This window comes from Pongo abelii, chromosome 8, assembly GCF_028885655.2.
Source record: "Pongo abelii isolate AG06213 chromosome 8, NHGRI_mPonAbe1-v2.0_pri, whole genome shotgun sequence".
NCBI lineage: Eukaryota > Metazoa > Chordata > Mammalia > Primates > Hominidae > Pongo > Pongo abelii.
The window spans coordinates 60218150-60238758 of NC_071993.2; the positions used below are offsets into that span (position 1 = coordinate 60218150).

At 44.5% G+C, this 20609-nt stretch overlaps 1 long non-coding RNA gene across 1 annotated transcript in view; it reads left to right on the plus strand.

Annotated features, from left to right (window-relative positions):
- The window catches only part of LOC129048241 (uncharacterized), a 91448-nt gene that overhangs the window by 4120 nt on the left and 66719 nt on the right, over window positions 1-20609 (plus strand). The window contains exons 2-3 of the long non-coding RNA XR_010141533.1: window positions 6150-6365; window positions 10578-10786. This is a non-coding gene — a long non-coding RNA (uncharacterized LOC129048241). The remainder of the gene's footprint in view (window positions 1-6149; window positions 6366-10577; window positions 10787-20609) is intronic.

The window sequence follows — 20609 nt, forward strand, 5'->3', positions numbered from 1 at the left end:
ACTTCATTCTGTGAGTTAGATGTGAACCTGTGGGCAAACTGAAGCTTGTCACTTCCGTCAAATACATATAACTGAGAAAGAAGTACCAATTTAAGTTGGGGTATGCTTTCTGCTTTTTGCATACAAAAAAATTCTTTAAGAAGGATGTAGAACTAGAACACAGAAAAAAATTATGTTGCAATTTCGGATTCAGTACTGTATTGAAAGAGAACACGAGAAGGAAAGGGGAGTATTTTATAATTTATTAAGATATAGTTCTCAGCATCCTGTTTCTCTTTAACCATAAAAACAGTTTCCCTTTAGGAAACACACCCATGGAATGCATATTTTTTCTTATTTCAAAGCCTAGAGAAAGTTTGCTTTTCCTAAACCATCACATGTATGTCTTTAGCCAGCCTGTTGGGAAGCTATCCATTTTTACTTAGCGGTAGTTTTCCTTAACTACCATTTTTGTCTTCTATCTTAAGTCAAGGTCTTATTATACTTCTTTTAAGCTGACTTGTTTTAAATTCATTCTCTCTCTCCCTCTCTCCATACATGTAGCACATATTATATATATTATAGCATAATGTCCTTCAGGTTCATCCCTGTTGTCACAAAGGGCAGGGTTTTCTTCTCTTTAAAGGCTGAATAGTATTCCATTGTGTATACACGCCACATATATACCACATTTTCTTCATTCATTCATCTGTTGCTGGACACTTACATTGATTCCACATCTTGGCTCTTATGTATAATGGTGCAATGAACATTGGAATGCTGATATGTCTTTGAGTATCTGGGGTTCTCAGACCTTTTCTAAGGCTATGTCCAACTCCACTCCTCTTGCCCCCTCCTAGCGGAGAAGTCTTAGAATTTGATCCTGCAAAGCCAGGCCAGGTGCTGAGAGCCTCCTGTTTATTTTCCCTAGGGCAGTGTCCTGAAGAGTTCAGTGTTGTGCAGCATCTCCCATAGCAGCAGAGTCAAGCTGGCTTCTACTCTCCTCCCCTGCTATCGAGATCCTCATGCTATCTGTGGGAGCTTGTGCACTCCATGCACAGGGATGTGCCATCCATGGTGGGAGCATGTCAGGTTTTGGGGGTGCACATTGGCTGGTGGGGGAGCTCTGTAAGCAGTTTATTTTGCAGGGTTTGTGGGCAAGATTCCTTCCGGAGTCAGTAAGCTGGTTAGCAGGATCCTTGGCTGGTTGTTGAGAACTGCATGCCAATTGCTGTCTCCTGCCATCCCTGCTCCTAGCTGGCTCCAGATGATTCACCAGTGCTTATCCCCTCATTGTTCTGAGTGAAGCAAGACAGAAGTGGTCCTTCTGGACTGTGTCCCATAAAACTGGGGAGTCTTGCATGCCTTTTACTCTGACTTTTCCTCATGAGAGAGAGCGCAGGCCCAGGGGACCTATCTCAGCATAGGTCTGTGCTGCCTTGGGGAAAGGGTAAAGTAGATAAAGGGAGACTGTTTTTCTTACCCTCTTTAATTCATCCACTCTAGGAATTTTTTTTTCTCCACCAGGTGCTAGAACCTCTCAATTAGACTCTAGGGCTCCTGCCATTTTGGGTTATCTATGGATGATTACCAAAACGGGTGTTTCTTGGTGGGGGGGATGAGAGCTGGCATCTCCTATTCTGCCATCTTGTTGGACTCGTTTTTGCTGAGTTGGACATTTGGGTTGTGTTTGGGAACTGATGACATGGGTTGTTGATGAGATTGAATGTGGGGGAACAGGGGAGAGGTGAAGTAGGTGGGAAAAACTTGAGCAAAAACTTGAGCAAAGAAAAGAAATATCTCATAGGAATTTAAAAAATTGTGCTTTTTCTTTAGTGTGTGATTCAATATTTCCTCAGTCTCCCCAGGAAATCTTTGGTAAAAGTCAACACTAAGTACTAATGCACGTGGAGGTGGATGTGCTCCTGGGCCAGGGACAAAGCCCTGATTATTGCCTCAGGCATGAAGGCTGGGTTCTCCGTGGGAGGCTCACTACCTCTGGATGACCTCAGGAGTCAAGGTCCATCTTTCTCCAGGCAGTCCCCTCAGATAGCCCTAGAGAGAGAGAGATGATGATCCTCTTCTGAGTTTTGAAAGCACTGAACTCATCGGAAGGCAGTGCTCTAAGCCTGTGGTCTGAAATGATGAATTCATGTATCTGGCTCACCCACTAGACTACGCGTTACTTGAGGGCAGGATCTGGGCTTTCTTGCTCCTGTATCCCCGGTTTTGACCAGTGATAGGCCTGGAAGAGGTGCTTGGTAAATGGTTGAAATGATGTGTCTGGTCCAGTTCTACAAATAGCATCTTCAGTATATTTGCTATTAGTATTGGCATAATATATTAACATAATCTTGATGTAGAACATTTAAGGGAACCATACTAGGCAGCTCTGAGATCTTCCTGGCCAAGCTATCTAGAGCCATAATGCTATTGGCTAAGACTTTCCATAGTTTGACATTTTGCTTATGGGTCTAATAACAATGTTCACCTCTTTTTGTGGGAGCTGGAAAGCCATATTTTTCTTGGCTGCTGACCTGCTTATCCCATTTGGGAACTTGGGATCCAATTAGGCCTGAGGATGTGCAGACGAAGGAGTGAGGTTATAACCAGGTCAGCCTTTCTCTTGAAATAGTCATGAAAAAAAACTCCTAAGCAAAATAGCTGTGAAAAAGGTTTTAAGACACAATACGAATAAGCTAAGGAGAAAAATGAATCTTTAGCTATAAGTAGAGGGGTAAAAAGGGCAAAACTGGGTGTTTGTTCAGTAGAATGATGCTTGTCACCAGATTGAGAGAGGTAGGGCTTAAGGGTGTGTGTGTGTGTGTGTGTGTGTGTGTGTGTATGTGTGGCCACTGACTTGGCCTTTCTGGCTTTCTTCTCAGTAAAATCGGGATAAAACTTTTTTTAGGGTGAGATTTCTGAGGGTGCTATAGTTGGTTTTTGCTCAAGCATACAAGATAGCTTCTTACTTGGCTGATTTGAGGATTCCCTGATGCTGTAATTTCTCTATCACTGTTCAGTACATAAAATGACCATAGGAGGGTGAAAGTGTAGTGCAGTAGTTAGAATTCTGGGATTTGGAATCAGACAGAGAGATTCGTGATATGATATTTGGGTAGACAGTTGCCTTCTACTTAAAGAGCAAAGTTCTTCTTAATTAACTTATATCACATTAGACATTTATGTCAAGTGGGCACTTCATGGAGTTTGAATCAGGACAAATATTAATAATAGATCTATCTTCCAGGCTCACGTCTCAGTTCTGTGACCTTGGGTAAGTTACTTAGCCTCTGTGAAACCTGGTGATATGGCTTGGACGTTTGTCCCCTCCAAATCTCATGTTGAAAGGTGATACCCAGTGTTGGAGATGGGGCCTGGTGGGAGGTGTTTGGGTTATTGGGGCGGACCCCTCATGAACGGCTTAGTGTTATCCCCATGGTAATGAGTGGGTTCTCGCTCTGTGAGTTCATGTGAGAGCTGGTTGTTTAAAAGACCCTGGCATCTCTCTTGCTTCCACTCTCACCATGTGACACACAGGCTCCCACTTTGCCTTCTGCCATGATTGTAAGTTTCCTGAGGCCTCACCAGAAGCAGATGTCAGTGCTATGCTTTCTGTACCGCCTGCAGAATCATGAGCTACTTAAATCTCTTTTCTTCATAGATTACCCATTCTCAGGTATTCCTTTATGGCAACACAAATGAACTAACACACCCTATTTCCCAACGTGTAAAATGGGAGACATGGTTCCCTTTGCAGGGTTATTGTGGGATCAACTGAACAAAGGTGTGAAGCATAGAAAGTCCTGAGTAAGAAGCGGTGATGATGGTGGTGGAGGGGAGTGATGGCCATTGTGACAGAGGCGGATGTTTGCTACCCATTCTCTTTATTTTGTCTATTCCCTTAGGAAAACAGTCCCAGTGTAAGAAAGGGTGACAGTGTGCTCAGTGTAGACAACATTTTCCAGGCCCCCTTGTAGCTAGGTGTGAGCACGTGAGTATTTCTAACCATAATGTGAGTTGAAGTTGATGGGTAGAAAATTTAGAAAGGCTTCTTAAAGGAGGGAGAGCCCATTTGTCCTTCCCTGATCTCTTCTGCCTGTTGTCTGGCATTCTGAGGTGAAGGCAAGTGCTCCAGCAGGCCATTTGGACCAGGAGATGACTTTGTGAATGAGCCACGCTCTGAGAGTGACAGAACAGGAAGATAAAAAAAGGCTGGGCCTATTATCCATATTGGAGCACTTTACCAGAGCTTTAAGTTAAGTCATAGTTTTTTCTTTTCTTCATTTTATCTGTAGCCAAATTTTGTTCTAATTGGCAGTGATAATGAGGATGATTTCTTTTTGGCTTTCAAGAGACTTGTATTAATTTAGGGGGATTTTCCAAGGATTGCCTCTTGGTTGGTTGATTTCCAACTGGGAAGTCAGCTAGAGAAAGGTTCTGAGGGAACTAAATGTAAGGCAAATCCTTGGGAGGGCAGAGGGGGATGTTGGGATGAAGAATGTGGGTCAGAAAAGAGAGTTCAGGGAAACAGATTGCCAGCCCTGTACTTACCAATTGTGTCACCTTGGGCAAGGCCAATATCACCCTCCCCAAGGGCTGCAGCAGGAATTAAATGAGAACATATTACATGATCTGGCTCATAAGAATTACTTTAAAACCTTTATTTCTTTCTAGTGATTTACAAATATAGTCCTGGAAAGGACCTGTTCCTTGGGCATCAAAAAATATATATCCCTATTTTGCCTAGATTTGCAGTTTGACAAGCAGAGGGGCTGCTGTTTCTTCGTGGGAATTGCTTACTCACCTCGCACTCTGACCTCTCTTCCTGTTTGTGGCTCCTGACAGGCCTGGACCTGCCTGAGCTTGCCAGCTTCTGTGGGAGGTGGGAAGAGAGGGGTGGATACCAGGCTTCAACTTTCATTCCAGTGCACCCTGGCATGCCTCAGCCCATCACAGAGCGGATGGTTTTTCTATTCCCTTGGGATGTTATGCTAAACACAATTACATACAGCATTTGACAACAGAGCTGGTAATTTATGTGCTGCTGGAATGGAGAAGGAGGAGGGTAATTGCGATGAATATCAATGTAATCTGAGAAGACACTGACTTTTCTCACCCCTTCCAGGAATCAGAGGCTGGCTATGGAAGGGAGAATGTTAATTGGTCACTTGGTGGATTGATTTAAAACCCGTCTGCCTTTAGCGGGGATGCATTATCCATTATTCCTCTCAGGATGGTCTGGTTTGGGGGAGGTGGTGTGTTTGCTGGGGGAATGGGCAGAAATCAGTATCAGATTGTCAACCTGCAAATGTTTGGTGAAATTGCTGACCTACTACTTGTGAGATCTCGAGACTTATTACACCTCTATGAATCTCGACTTTGTTATTAGTAAATGAGAGGTAATAACACTGTCTCATGAGGCTCTTCTGAGGGTTACATCAGATAAATTATACAGAGCCCCCTGCCAAAAGGTGCTCCCAGCGGTAGGTGGTCAAAATTCATTTGCTTCCTCCCGTATAGTTGAAGGACACACTTCATTCCTATCAGCCTTTGTGAAAATGTATCTTCTGACAGTTTTAATAGTAACAGAAGGGGTTCCTTCTGCTATATAATTAAAGGAAGCTGCTGCACTGTTTGGCTTCACCACAAGTGAGTTTCATTTTGGAGAACAGGTGTGAGTGTGTGAGTGTGTGTGTGTGTGTGTGTGAATTCAGACATCTTATAGTTCCTGTTTTTTTCTCACCAGTAATTTAAAAATAACATTGCATGCCATTATTTCTTTAGTGCAGTCTCTTCTTTTTCTTCCTGAGAGTGATACTCTGAGATCCAGACCATCTTCCCACAGTTCCCAAGCAGGGTCTTTCCCTCCTTGGATTACCTTCAAGGCAGTCTGAAAAAAAAAAAAAAAAATCCAAATCTCGGCTCTTAGAAGGGTAAGAAATGGAATCTCAGGTTTTTCTTTTTTCTTCTCCCCCACCGTATGATATCTCCAGGCTTCATAGAGACAGATCTGGGCTCTGGGCTGTTGTTTCTGTTTGGGTTCCACGAATGGCCTTTCTTTATGGGTGGCACATAAACACCAGCCCAGAAAAGAAATTCATCTTTGGAGAAAATCCCTCAAATAGGCCCTTCCCTTACTTTCTCTCTCTCTCTCCTTTTTTTTTTAGATGGAGTTTCATTCTTGTCACTCAGGCCGAAGTGCAGTGGTGTGATCTTGGCTCACTGCAACCTCCGCCTCCTGGATTCAAGCGATTCTCCTGCCTTAGCCTCCTGAGTAGCTGGGATTACAGAGGCCCGCCACCACACCTGGCTAATTTTTGTGTTTTTAGTAGAAACAGAGTTTTGCCATGTTGGACAGGCTGGTCTCGAACTTCTGACATCAGGTGATCCATGCCTCGGCCTCCCAAAGTGCTGGGATTACAGGCATGAGCCACTGCATCTGGCCTTTGTTTCTTATCTGATTCTCAGGCCCTGGAGCCTGTCACTGCTTTGTGGGCTTGGGGCTGGGTTTACCCTTTGCTCTCCTATTTCTCCTTAGTCTTCTTTGGTTCTTCACTTTGTTCTCCAGCTGATTTCTTCCCGCAGCCTGAGGTTTAGGTATTGTCAGCTCTGTCTTGGTGAAACAACAGTTGTCCTCTGACCTCCAAGAGGGGTGAGGAATTTGGGCTGATCCAGCCCTGCTGAAGGCTCAGAAGACCTTTATTCCACAGAGTGACTGAAGATGTCTTGTCTAAACCTCCGGCCCCGGGCCCAGCCTGCAGGTGGCAGAGGCTGGGCAGGGGAAGTGATGGTCTGGCTCACTTTTTCTTTTGAGACATAGGCCATTTAGCATGTAGTCTTTTAACCTGGGCAAAGTCAATGCTCACTTATGTTTCTTTTCATGGCTGCTTTGCTACAGTTACCGCATAGTGGGTGCTTAGTTTGTTTGTGGCAAAAAAGTAGAATTGAAATCCCTATGCTCAAGTCCAATGGCTCCAATCTGTGCTTTATTATTGGAAATGGAGCCTCCTCCTGCTCTGGGGTTCCTGAGTTAAAGCCAAGGCACTTGCACCAGCGGCACTGCTGGCTGGCTGGGATTGCTCAAATTTGTTCTGGCTCACCTGGTGTGGCTCTTAGGTTCCTGTCCATGTTAATGATGTTCTCTACAGCCCCTGGAGTCAGGTGTTTGCCTACTTGTCTGAATGGGTGATGTCCTCTGGCAAACCCATCAAGGGAGCTTTCTTCATTGCTCTACCTCACAGTTGATCTTTTTGCTCCAGACTTTGTGCCTTTTGGCTCCCATTCTTCCCAGTTCCTCCTCATCTCACTTCTGTCATTTTTCCAGGCTTAGCCTGGATATTGTTCCACAGTGCCCTGTCAGGGTTTCTCCACATGGCAATAGGACCCAAGAAGCCTTGTGGGTTTGGGGCTTCAATGCTTCCCCTTCCCTGCCTCGTCGTCCTCACTTTATAGAATGTTTAATTTCTATAAAGTGTATGGGAGTTCTTGGTGAAGGCTGGGTGAATAGATCTATCCCGAATGTAGGAGAATCTTTGGGAAATTATAGGAGTTTTCCAAAGACAGAGTTGGAGATTACATGATCGCAACCTGCATCTCTTATGCTTATGCTGCATTTACTTCAGTCAACCATGACCTAATCAATCAACCGGCTCACCAATCAATTAGATAACAGAGATTTATTGATTTTCTGTTGTGTGCTCAGCCATGTGTTTAGGTCCCTGAGGAACACAGAATAAGGAAAAAGCACGGGATGTGCTTCGAGCCATTTACAATCCAGTTCAGGAGAAACAATGAGCTTTCATGTCCCTACAGGAAACCCCACCAGGCAGTTGCTAACTGACTGCTGCATTCTGTCTGTGTATGGAGAGAGATGGGGGACAGGAACACCTGCCATGGAGAGGTAGTGTGGTGACGTGAAGCCAGCCTGGGTTTTAGAATGGGAGGAACCAAGTTTGAGTCCCAGTTTCCCCTCTTATAGTTGTAGGGCTTTGAATCCCGAATCACTAGCAGAAAACATTTATTGAGGACTTTTTGTGCACATCACCCATCTGCAAGTTGGATTGCAGTGGAAGGCAAGCAGGTCACCCACCCTCAAGATATGGTCTTAACAGAGATGATGAGACAAGACAGCAGATGAGAACATCCTCCTTCTCTGTTGGCCCCAGAATAGATGAAGGGGAGCCTATGACTGTGAATGTATGTCCCACCAGATTGATACAGAGAAGGGATTTATGGCGCTTTGGTGTGGGGTTTGAATGAAAGACTATCCCGTTTATGGAGCTCCTGCCATATTTCAGGAAGCAAGCAAATGACTGCATGTGAACTCCTACTCCATGTTAGCTTCTGAAAATCCATCACCTGGATAATACTCTTCAGAATTCAGTGTGGTTATGCCTTTTTTTTTTAGATGAGAAAATTGAGGTTCAAAGAAAGAAAATAAATTGCCCAACATCAAAAACTAATAAATTGGTGAAGTTGGGATTCCAACTTACACTGCTCGGACACCATCGCTAATTTTGCATGGTTTACCTTGTCTTCACATCATTTCCCCATTTGCAGAATAGGCCATCAAGACACAGCGAGGTTAAGATTTTAAATGATCCTATTCAGAGCTGGGATCCAAACTCGATCTGTCTGATTCTAAAGCCTGAGACTGTGATAAACATAAACATATGTGTGCAGGCATACAGTGTAATAAAAGAAGGCCCGAGGCCGTTCCTGTACACGAGCTTGAGAAGTTGTGGGGAGAATTAGAATGTGAAAGAAATGGTTGCCATGGATGAGAAATCCAGCCTAGCAGTTTAAATGGAAGGGACCTCCCGTTATACAAAACAGCCCTAAATTAGTTTAAACTGGTGCTTCTAAAATCTAATGTGCCTACCAATCACCAGGGGATCTTGTACAGATGCAGATTGTGACCCAGTAGGTCTGGGGTAGAGTCTGAGGTTCTGTATTTCTATTTTTCTCACTCTCTCTCTCTCATATGTATATATCTCATATATATATATGAGAAAGAGAGAGAGAGAGAGAGAGACAGACAGACAGATAGATAGAGTCTCGCTCTGTTGCCCAGGGTGGAAGATCTTGGCTCACTGCAACCTCCACCCCCTGGGTTCAAGCAATTCTTGTGCCTCAGCCTCCCGAGTAGCTGAAACTACAGGCATCCACCACCAGGCCAAGCTAATTTTTGTATTTATTGTAGAGATGGTGTTTCACCACGTTTCCCAGACTGGTTTCAACCTCCTGGCCTTAAGTGATCCACCTGCCTCAGCCTCTCAAAGGGCTGGGGTTATAGGTGTGAGCCACCACGCCTGGCCAGAGGTTCTGTATTTCTAACAAGCTGCTGGTCCATGAACCACACTTTGAGTTGCAAGTGTCTAAACTAGGTTTCTCACCCTGGACTCTATCGACATTTTGAGCCAGATAATTCTTTCTTTTGAGGATGTTTAGCAGCATTCCTGGCCTTTTCCCACTAGATGTCAGCAGCACCACCCCCCCATTTGTGATGACCAAAAATGTCTCCTGACATTGCAAAATGTCCTTTAAGGGGCACAGCCTTTGCCAGGAAAGAACCACGTGTCTAAACCAGTGGTTCCCAGAGCTTGTCTGTACATTGGAATCATCTGGGAAGCTTAGAAACTCCTGGTGCTTGTGTCCTGCCTAATAGATTGCAGTTTACTTAACCTGAAATATGGCTGGGTCAATTTCAAATGTTTACATGCTTTCCCAGGTGATTCTAACGTGCAGACAAATTTGGCAACCCCTGGTCTAAGTTCAAACTCTGGACCAATCAGCTTATTCTCTTTTTGCTTCCAAGAAGCTGCCACACCTAATACTCAGAACTGCCCCTGGCTGATCAGGCACCTGGGATGGGAAGAAAGGTTTCCAGGCTTCACTCGTCATACAGAAAACCCAGCTCAGAGTTGGCTTAAATCTCCCAGTAAGGAAGAGCAGAAAGAAATCATACAGATCTGGGATGGAGGTAGCCCTCATCCATCATGCTGTCTGGGGCTGCTTTGCATACAGAAGCACTATTTGTTTTAATCTTCGAGAATCCCATTTTGAGCTGATGATCTCCCATAGGTTTTATGAAGGCCTGTGCCATGTTTTGGCTCCCTTCCCTCCCTTTCTCAGACTCTTGATGGAATCAATCTTTATTCCTCTCATACCTAGAGGCCAGGATAATAGTCTAATGCTTGTCTGAAGTTTGGACTGAGCAGGTGCTTGGAGGTAGAGATTTTTTGCTAGGTAGGATGTCACTCAGTGGACCATGCAAAGAATATCTATTTTTAGTTTTCTTCTCAGCTGAGCATGTGCATGTTTATGTGCACTTGCATGTGCTGTAGAAATTGTCTTGCTAAGGTTATTCCCATCTAAAGCCAAGTATATTTTGCTGTCTGCTAAGCCATGCTGTGAATGTGGACAAAACAAACCCACACTCAGGTTCTCAGTTAGGAATTGCTGATTAAGGACTCAACCCTTGTCATATGAGCTTCTGCTTCTAGGCAAATTAACAGAGGAAGAATAGACTCTTAGGGCCATTATCCCCACTACCTATTGCCTGACATCTACTTCTGCTTTCTCTCCCTTGGTAGTACAAGAGAGAAGAGACTGAATTGTGATGGCTGGAACCATGGATGAGAGAACAACACACAGCCATCAGAAAATGTGCCTGGAGCACCTCCTGGGTGGCAGCCTGTTGCAGCAGCATTCATGAGTCTGGGCACATACAGTCTGGGATAGGTGTCCAGGTGTATTCTGCTAGAAAGTTACCAAAACACCCTGAGCCTCAATTTCTTTATTGGTAAGTGGAAAGAATAATAACACCTATAGGCTTGTCATAAAGATTATATAAGAATAAAATGTAATGTTTACTGAGCACTACTTATTATGGTTAATATTGAGGGTCAACTTGATTGGATTGAAGGATACAAAGTATTGATCCTGGGTATGTCTGTGAGGATGTTGTCAAAGGCGATTAACATTTGAGTCAGTGGGCTGGGAAAGGCAGATCCACCCTTAATCTGGGTGGGCACAATCTAATCAGCTGCTGGTGCAGCTGGAATATAAGTAGGCAGAAAAATGTGAAAAGAGAGACTGGCCTAGCCTCCCAGCCTACATCTTTCTCCTGTGCTGGATGCTTCCTGCCCTTGAATATTGGACTCCAAGTTCTTCAGTTTTGGAATCAGACTGGCTCTCCTTGCTCCTCAGCCTGCCGACGGCCTATTGTGGGACCTTGTGATTGTGTGAGTTAATACTTAATAACCCCTCCTTTATCTATCTATATCTATATCTATATATCTATATCTATATCTATATATCTATATCTATATCTATATCTATATCTATATCTATATCTATATCTATTACATTAGCTCTGTCCCTCTAGAGAACCCTGACTAATACAGATTTTGGTAACAGGAGTGGTTCTAAAGGAATAGAATATTAAGGATGGAGTTATTTCGTTGGTTTTGGGATTTCTGGAGTTGGCTTCTTCAAATGATCAGACCCCAAAATGCTAAGGACTCTACTTCTAATAGTATGGAGGACACTGAGAGCTCTTGGAGTGAACTGTGTAGAGAGTTATGCAGAATAAATGCATTTGACACTCCTGATTTCATTGCTTATGAGAGGCAAGGAGTTTAGTGACTCTATATACATAATACCTTTGACTATATCTGGAGAGTCAAGGAACATAATGAAGCTGGTTGGTTGCTCCTAAGTTCAGTGGACAAAGTGATGAAAGAAAATGATAAACTCAGGGATTCTATCTGCCAGTTTCAGAAGCAGACACTGAGCCTCACATCTGCTAGGATTGCCCTGAGTGAGAGTTTTGTCTCCTGCGGAGAAAGGGCTGACATTGTGGAAAAACAGGCACAAGCTCTTACGCGAATGACTGACCTGCAACGAAAGATACATGCACAACCTCACCAGGTGTCTACTGTTAAAGTAAGGGCATTGATTAGAAAAGAATGGGAGCCTGCAACTTGGAATTGGGATATGTGGGAGGACTCTGATGAAGCTGGGGAAACTGAGTTTGTAAACTCTGATGAACGTTTTTTGCCAGAAGAAACAGCTTCCCTATCCCCAGTAGTGGCAACATCCCCTCCCCGACCCATGCTGCCGTCAGCCTTTCCACCTTTGTCTGAAGAGACAAACCCTGCGTGGCCTGAGGCAACAGTGATGGCCTCCTCTGTGGCAGTTGTCAGGCAAGATAATTTGATTCTCCTCAGGAGCCACCCCCAACACCCCTGTTTGCTTCTAGACCTATAACTAGAGTAAAGTCCTGGCGGACCCCTAGAGGTGAGGTTGAGGGTGTGACCCATGAGGAGGTGCGCTGCACTCAAAAAGAACTGCTTGAGTTTCCTAATTTATATAAACAGAAATCTGGAGAACAGGCATGGGAATGAATATTAAGGGTGTGGGATAATGGTGGAAGGAACATAGAGTTGAATCAGGCTGAATTTATTGAATTGGGCCCACTAAGTAGGGACTCTGCATTTATCATTTCAGCTTTGGGAGTTAAATAAGTCTCTAATAGTTTATTTGTTTGGTTAGCTGAAATATGATTAAAAGATGGCCCACTCTAAGTGAGTTAGAAATGCCTGATCTCCCTTGATTTAATGTAGAGGAAGGAATCCAAAGGCTTAAGGAGATTGGGATGGTGGAGTGGATTACTCTCTTTAGAGCTACTTATCCCAGCTGGGAGGGTCCAGAAGATATACCCTTGACCAATGCCTCCTGAAATAGATTTGTGCATCTTTGAAGAGCCTTGTAATTGCTCTTCTCTCTATGTCAGACCTAACAGTGGGAACCCCAGTCACTCAACCACAAACTTTAAATAAAATGGGAATATTTGGATCCCGAGGTGGCAGGGGCCAAGTGGCAGCACTCAACCATCAAAGGCAAGGTGGGCGTAGCTATCATAATGAACAGTAGAGGCAAAGCGGCAATCAGAATAGTCTGACTCGTGTAGAGCTCTGGCATTGGCTAATTAATCACAGTGTTCCTAGAAGTGAAATTGATAGAAAGCCTACTTCTTATTAATAAATTCCTACTTAATTTCTATAAGCAGAAAACTTTTAGGTTGAATGGACAAAAGACTGATTTGAATTATAAAAACAGAGCATCATGACCCCTTAGTCAATTTCCAGACTTGAGCTAGTTTACAGACCCAGGACCCCTTGAATGAAGGGGAGGCTGGGTCCCCTTAAGGAAGGACCCCACTACATTATCGGCAATTTATGGAGTGAATCTTTCTCCTATCATTCCCCAAGAAGAATTCTGGCTTTTTACCAGGGTAACTGTGCATTGGGGAAAGGGAAATGATCAGACATTTCAGGGAATACTGACACTGGCCCTGAGCTGACGTTGATTCCAGAGGATCCAAAACATTATTGTGGTCCTCCAGTTAAAGTGGGGGCTTATGGAGGTCAGGTAATTAATGGAATTTTAGCTTAGGTCCAACTTACAGCTGGTGCAGTGGGTCCTGGACTCATCCGGTGGTCATTTCCCCACTGCCAGAATGAATAATTGGCATAGACATACTTAGCAGCTGGCAGAACCCCCACATTGGCTCCCTGAGTGGTAGGTAAGGGCTATTATGGTGGAAAGGCCAAATGGAAGCCATTAGAGCTGCCTCTACCTAGAAAAATAGTAAATCAAAAACAATATTGGATCCCTGGAGGGATTGCAGAGATTAGTGTCACTATCAAGGACTTGAAAGATGCAGGGGTGGTGATTCCCACCACATCCCCATTCAACTCTCCCATTTGGCCTGAGCAGAAGACAGATGATCTTGGAAAATGACCGTGGATTATAGCAAGCTTAACCAAGTGGTGACTCCAGTTGCAGCTGCTGTACCAGATGTGGTTTCATTGCTTGAGCAAATTAACACATCTCCTGGTACCTGGTATGCAGCCATTGACTGGCAAATGCCTTTTTCTTCATTCCTGTCCATAAGGCCTACCAGAAGCAATTTGCCTTCAGCTGGCAAGGCCAGAAATGTACTTTTACTTTCCTACCTCAGGGGTATATCAACTCTCTGGCTTTGTGTCATAATCTTATTCAGTGAGATCTCGATCGATTTTTGCTTCCACAAGATATCACACTAGTCCATTACATTGATCACATTATGCTGATTGGATTCAGTGAGCAAGAAGTAGCAAACACACTGGACTTATTGGTGAGACATTTGTGTGCCAAAGGAAGGGAAATAAATCCGACTAAAATTCAGGGGCCTTCTACCTTAGTAAAATTTCTAGGGGTCCAGTGGTATGGGGCCTGTCAAGATATTTCTTCTAAGGTGAAGGATATGTTGCTGCATTTGGCCCCTCCTACAACCAAGAAAGAGGCACAATGCCTAGTGGGCCTATTGGATTTTGGAGGCAACACATTTCTCATTTGGGTGTGTTACTCTGGTCCATTTATCAAGTGACCCAAAAGGCTATGAGTTTTGAGTGGGGTCCAGAACAGGAGAATGCTCTGCAACAGGTCCAGGCTGCTGTGCAAGCTGCTCTGCCACTTGGGCCATATGAACCAGCAGATCCAATGGTGCTTGAGGTGTCAGTGGCAGATAGGGATGTTGTTTGGAGCCTTTGGCGGGCCCGCATAGGTGTATCACAGCGGAGGCCTCTAGGATTTTGGAGCAAGGCCCTGCCATCTTCTGCAGATAACTACTCTCCTTTTAAGAGACAGCCCTTTGCCTGTTACTGGGCTTTGGTGGAAACTGAACATTTGACTATGGGCCATCAAGTCACCATGCAACCTGAATTGCCTATCATGAACTGGCTGCTTTCTGACCCATCTAGCCATAAGGTGGTTCATGCATAGCAGCATTCCATCATCAAATGGAAGTGGTATATACGTGATCGGTCTTGAGCAGGTCCTGAAGGCACAAGTTACGTGAGGCAGTGGCTCAAATGCCCATGGCCTCCATTCCTGTTGCCCTGCCTTTTCTCCCCCAGCCTGCACTGATGGCTTCATGGGGAGTTCTCTCTGATCAGTTGATAGAGGAAGAGAATACTAGGGACTGGTTCACAGGTGGTTCTGCACCATATGCAGGCACCACCCCAAATTGGACAGCTGTAGCACTACAGCCCCTTTCTAGGACATCCCTGAAGGACAGCGGTGAAGGGAAATCTTCCCAGTGGGCAGAACTGCGAGCAGTGCACCTGGTTGTGCACTTTGTATGGAAGGAGAAATGGTCAGATGTGTGATTATATACTGACTCATGGGCTGTAGTCAATGGTTTGGCTGGATGGTCAGGGTCTTGGAAGAAGCATGATTGGAAAATTGGTGACAAGGAAATTTGGGGAAGAGGTGTGTGGATGGACCTCTCTGAATGGTCAAAAACTGTAAAGATATTTGTATCCCATGTGAGTGCTCACCAATGGGTGACCTCAGCAGAGGAGGATTTTAATAATCAAGTGGATAAGATGACCTGTTCTGTGGACACCACTCAGCCTCTTTCCCCAGACACTCCTGCCATCGTCCAATGGGCCCATGAACAAAGTGGCCATGGTGGCAGGGACGGAGGTTACACATGGGCTCAGCAACAGGGACTTTCACTCACCAAGGCTGACCTGGCTACGGCCACTGCTGAGTGCCCAATTTGCCAGCAGTAGAGACTAATACTGAGCCCTCGATATGGCACCATTCCTCACGGTGATCAGCCAGCTACCTGGTGGCAGGTTGATTATATTGGACCTCTTCCATCATGGAAAGGGCAGAGGTTTGTCCTCACTGGAATAGACACTTTCTCTGGATATGGGTTTGCCTATCCTGCATGCAATGCTTCTCTCATGACTACCATCCATGGACCCACAGAATGCCTTATTCACCGTCATGGTATTCCACACAGCATTGCCTCTGACCAGGGCACTCACTTTATGGCTAAAGAAGTGTGGCAGTGGGCTCATGCTCATGAATTCATTGGTCTTACCAAGTTCCCCATCATCCTGAAGCAGCTGGATTGATAGAACGGTGGAATGGCCTTTTGAAGTTACAATCACAATGCCAGCTAGGTGACAATACTTTGCAGGGCTGGAGCAAAGTTCTCCAGAAAGCCGTGTATGCTCTGAATCATTGTCCAATATATGGTACTGTTTCTCCCATAGCCAGGATTCACGGGTCTAGGAATCAAGGTCAGAAGTGGAAGTGGTACCACTTACCGTCACCCCTAGTGACCCACTAGCAAAATTTTTGCTTCCTGTTCCTGCAGCATTACTTTCTGCTGGCTTAGAGGTCTTATTTCCAGAGGAAGGAACACTGCCACCAGGAGACACAACAATAATTCCATTAAACTGGAAGTTAAGATTGCCACCTGGACACTTTGGGCTCCTGCTACCTTTAAGTCAATAGGCTAAGAAGGGGGTTACAGTGTTGGTTGGGGTGATTGACCCAGATTGTCAAGATGAAATCAGTTTACTATTGCACAACAGAGGTAAGGAAGATTATGCATTTAATATGGGAGATCCATTAGGGCATCTTTTAGTATTACCGTATCCTGTGATTAAGGTCAATGGGAAACTACAACAGTCCAATCCAGGCAGGACTACAAATGACCCAGACCCTTCAGAAATGAAGGTTTGGGTCACTCCACCAGGAAAAAAACCATGACCTGCTGAGGTGCTTGCTGAAGGTAAAGGGAATACAGAATGGGTAGTAGAAGAAGGTAGTCATCAATACCAGCTATGACCACATGACCAGCTGCAGAAACAAGGACTATAATTGTCATGAGTATTTCCTCTTTCTTTTGTTAAAAACATGCTTGTGCATGTATACACTTATACAAAGAAAATATCTTCATTTTATTTCCTGTCTTTTCCCTTTATTATGTGACATAAGATTTATTGACTTTACATCAGCATTTAAGTATTGTTAACTTTATGTAATAGTATTTGGGTTGGGGATTGGCGTGTTTCTGGTTGTATGAAGGATAGTTGTATTATGTTAGGTATAATTATCACCTTATTATTGTCTTTATTTGAAGGTTATTATTGTCTTTATTTGAAGGTTATGTATGATCTCAGGAGATGTGTATGGGTTCAAGTCGACAAGGCATGGACCTGTGATGGTCAATACTGAGTGTCAACTCCATTGGATTGAAGGATACAAAGTATTGATCCTGGGTACGTCTGTGAGGGTGTTGCCAAAGGAGATTAACATTTGAGTCAGTGGTCTGGGAAAGGCAGACCCACCCTTAATCTGGGTGGGCACAACCTAATCAGCCGCCAGTGGAGATAGAATAGAAGCAGGCAGAAAAATGTGAAAAGAGAGACTGGCCTAGCCTCCCAGCCTAGATCTTTCTCCTGTGCTGGATGCTTCCTGCCTTCGAATATTGGACTCCAAGTTCTTCAGTTTTGGAGCTTGGGCTGGCTCTCCTTGCTCCTCAGCCTGCAGATGCACTATTGTGGGACCTTGTGATCGTGTGAGTTAATACTTAATAAACTCCCCTTTACATATATATCTATTCCATTAGTGCCGTCCCTCCAGAGAACCCTGACTGAAGAACTTGGAGTTCATACATTAGGAACATGTATTAGCTCAAGTAATGGCCCCAGCAAATCCCATGAGGTTTGTCTTGTCATCATCCCTTCCATTTTATAGTTGGGCAAATTAAGGCTCAGAGAGGCAGAGGTATTTGCCTGAGCTCACACAGAGAATACTGCTTCCAGGCAGTCTGACCCCAGAACACATGATTTTAAGAGCTTAAACCCCACTGCTTACTAATAAACTTAAAGGACTGGGTATAATTGGCTTTCTTTTTCTTTCTTTTTTTTTTGAGAGAGAGTCTCTCTTTGTAGCCCAGGCTGGAGTGCAGTGGCAAGATCTTGGCTGCCCACAACCTCTACCTCCTGGGTTCAAGTGATTATCCTGCTTCAGCCTCCGAGTAACTGGGATTATAGGTGTGGTCCATCACATCTAGCTAGGTATAGTTGGCTTTCTACAAATGCTACTGTTCCTCTTTCCTACTCTATCCAACACATTTATTTTCCTATCAACATTATCAATAAGTTAGATAAAGGAGGTAGGTGTAGTAGAAAGAGAAATAGTGAATCTTTTGAATGGTAGAATCAAACACCCACAGATTTGGGGCAGGCTGGAGTGAGGGACTAAATCTAACATGATGGAACCCAGGATAGATGCCCTGCTTTTAGATATTGAAAACCACCACAGAGGTGACAGGAGGAGCATCAAGCACTTGCAAAAAAGGGATTTGGGCAAAATGTGAATTAATGGTGTACCGAGATCACTAGTAACTGGATCACAGAAGGACCCAGTGATATGTGAGATGGCCATGACTTGGCCATCTGTCTGCTGTTCTCCGTTCTAGAAGGCCATGAGGGCTCGATCCAAATTGGCAAGTAGTTCACAACCCAGTTTCTCAAACAAATGTCTGTACATGTACAAACACTTTTTAAAAACACTTCACGTAATAAACGTGAAGATATCATCTAATTTGTGTTCTGAAGTTAAATTCCTGTGAGATCCACTGACAGATGAGCTAATGTACATGAAAAAGGCAACAATCCGCCTCAGCCTCCCGAAATGCTAGGATTACAGGCATGAGCCAGGCATGGTGGCGCATACCTGTAATCCCAGCTGCTCAGGAGGCTGAGGCAGGAGAATTGCTTGAACCCAGGAGGCGGAGGTTGCAGTGAGCCAAGATCGTGCCATTGCACTCCGGCCTGGGCGACACAGCAAGATTCCGTCTCAAAGAAAAAAAAAGTGACAGCAGCAGCATCAAAAACCATTTCTGGAAAGCCTCCTATGCACTGTGCACTTTACTCAAAGTTTTGCATGCATTATTTAATTTAGTGTTCACAACAAGTGAATGTAGTGGGTCCTTGTCTTGCTTCTCTCATAGTTGAGGAAATGGGGCTCAGAGGGATTATATTATCTACCCAATACCATGTGCTTAGTAAAAGGAAGTGGAATCCAAAATGAATCAAATCCAGAAGGTGGTATATCAGGAATCACTGGCTGACTGAAGGTCTGGAATAACCCACAGATTGATTGGTCAATGGGCCCCTGGCCACCAGTGGCCAAGCTCTGGAGACTGCTTTACCAAGTGGTTCTGGCTAGCTCTCGATGCATGGCGGCATACCCTATCACTGCCTGGAGATAGATTTTCTACCCCAAAGCATGACAGCATCTCCTAAGTGTTACTGTCACTGGCTCAGTGATAAAAAGGATGATTTCTATGGTTTTCTAAGCATGTAGAAGACGGGATAGTGTCACATGTAATAAAGCTCAGAAAGGCCATAATATCCTGAGGTTCTGCCTCATCATTCTTCTAGTTCATCTAAACAAGTTCAGCTCTGCTCCCATTTTGCATTTATCAAAACATGATGTGGAGGTGAAAATTCAGCTGCTGTAGTTTAGCAGGTTGCCCTGAATCTTGCCAGGAGAGCTTAAGAGAGCCAGAGAATCACAGAGTTCCAGTTCCTTCTCCTGTTTAGTTACAAACCCTGAAGTACTTTTCTCTGACCAAACTGTAAAAATGTTCTCAGCTCCAAGGGGCTTGTGTAATTTTTTTCCAACATAGGCCCCAGGTAGAACGAGCATTTATACCTCTGATCTGGGGTCTCTGGGGGTGCACTCTGCCTCTTGCTGTCTCCTCTTCCATGGTGCACTGGGAAGATTCCCACATTTGGTCACCAACTTGTTTTTTGACTTTAAGCAAAATTGCCCTTGAAAAGACCCAAGGTTGTTAAGTTACTTTAATACCTTTGTTTCCCTATTGTAAAATTAGGAGGTTTGTTCCTTCAACAAAAATTTTTATTACTTCCCATGTGTTGGGTGCCTTAGGGCCAAGCACCAAAGATATGCTTGTGAGCAAATCTGGACATGCTCTCTTCCCTGAAAAGTTGGAGTGTCTCATGGACCAAAGGGTTGGGACTGAGTGACTGTTCAGGGCTTTCCAGGGTTTCCCATGCAGCAACTCATTGTCCCTCACCACCCCATGAGGCAGGCATTATCATCTTCAGTAAAGAGATGAGAGGATGAGGCTCAGAGATGGTAAGTGACTTTCCCAACCTCCCACAGCAAGTCACCACACACTGGTGAACTCACATGCATTTTTTCTGCTTCCAAAGCCCACCATTTCTCCAGTGCTCTGATTTGCTACCTTAAGGACAAGGAAGCTAATGTTTACCAGATTATCACCTCCACTGTGTGGATGAAGGACCTCAGACTCAAAAGGGTCAGGGGCCCACTCAGTGTCACAGCCGGTGCACGTGAGAGGCATAGGCACTCAGGCCCGCTCTATGTCTCGAAGAGCCCACTGTGGGCTTCAACTCCCTTGGCTTTGGCTCCCTGGGTTGTTAACAGGGCTCATCATTGACCACAGTAAGTTGCCCCCTTCTGTTTATGTATTGTTTTGTCTCCCTGTGTCTCAGTCATTCATCCCAGAAACCCCATCTGTTCTGACGTCATTAATTGCCTCTTGATATGGTTTGGCTGTGTGCCTACCCAAATCTCATTTTGAGTTGTAGTTCTCATAATCCCCACATATCATGGGAGGGAGTCAGTGGGAGGCATTTGAATCATGGGGGCAGTTACCTCCATGCTGTTCTTGTGATAGTGAGTGAGTTCTCATGAGTTCTGATGGTTCTATAAGG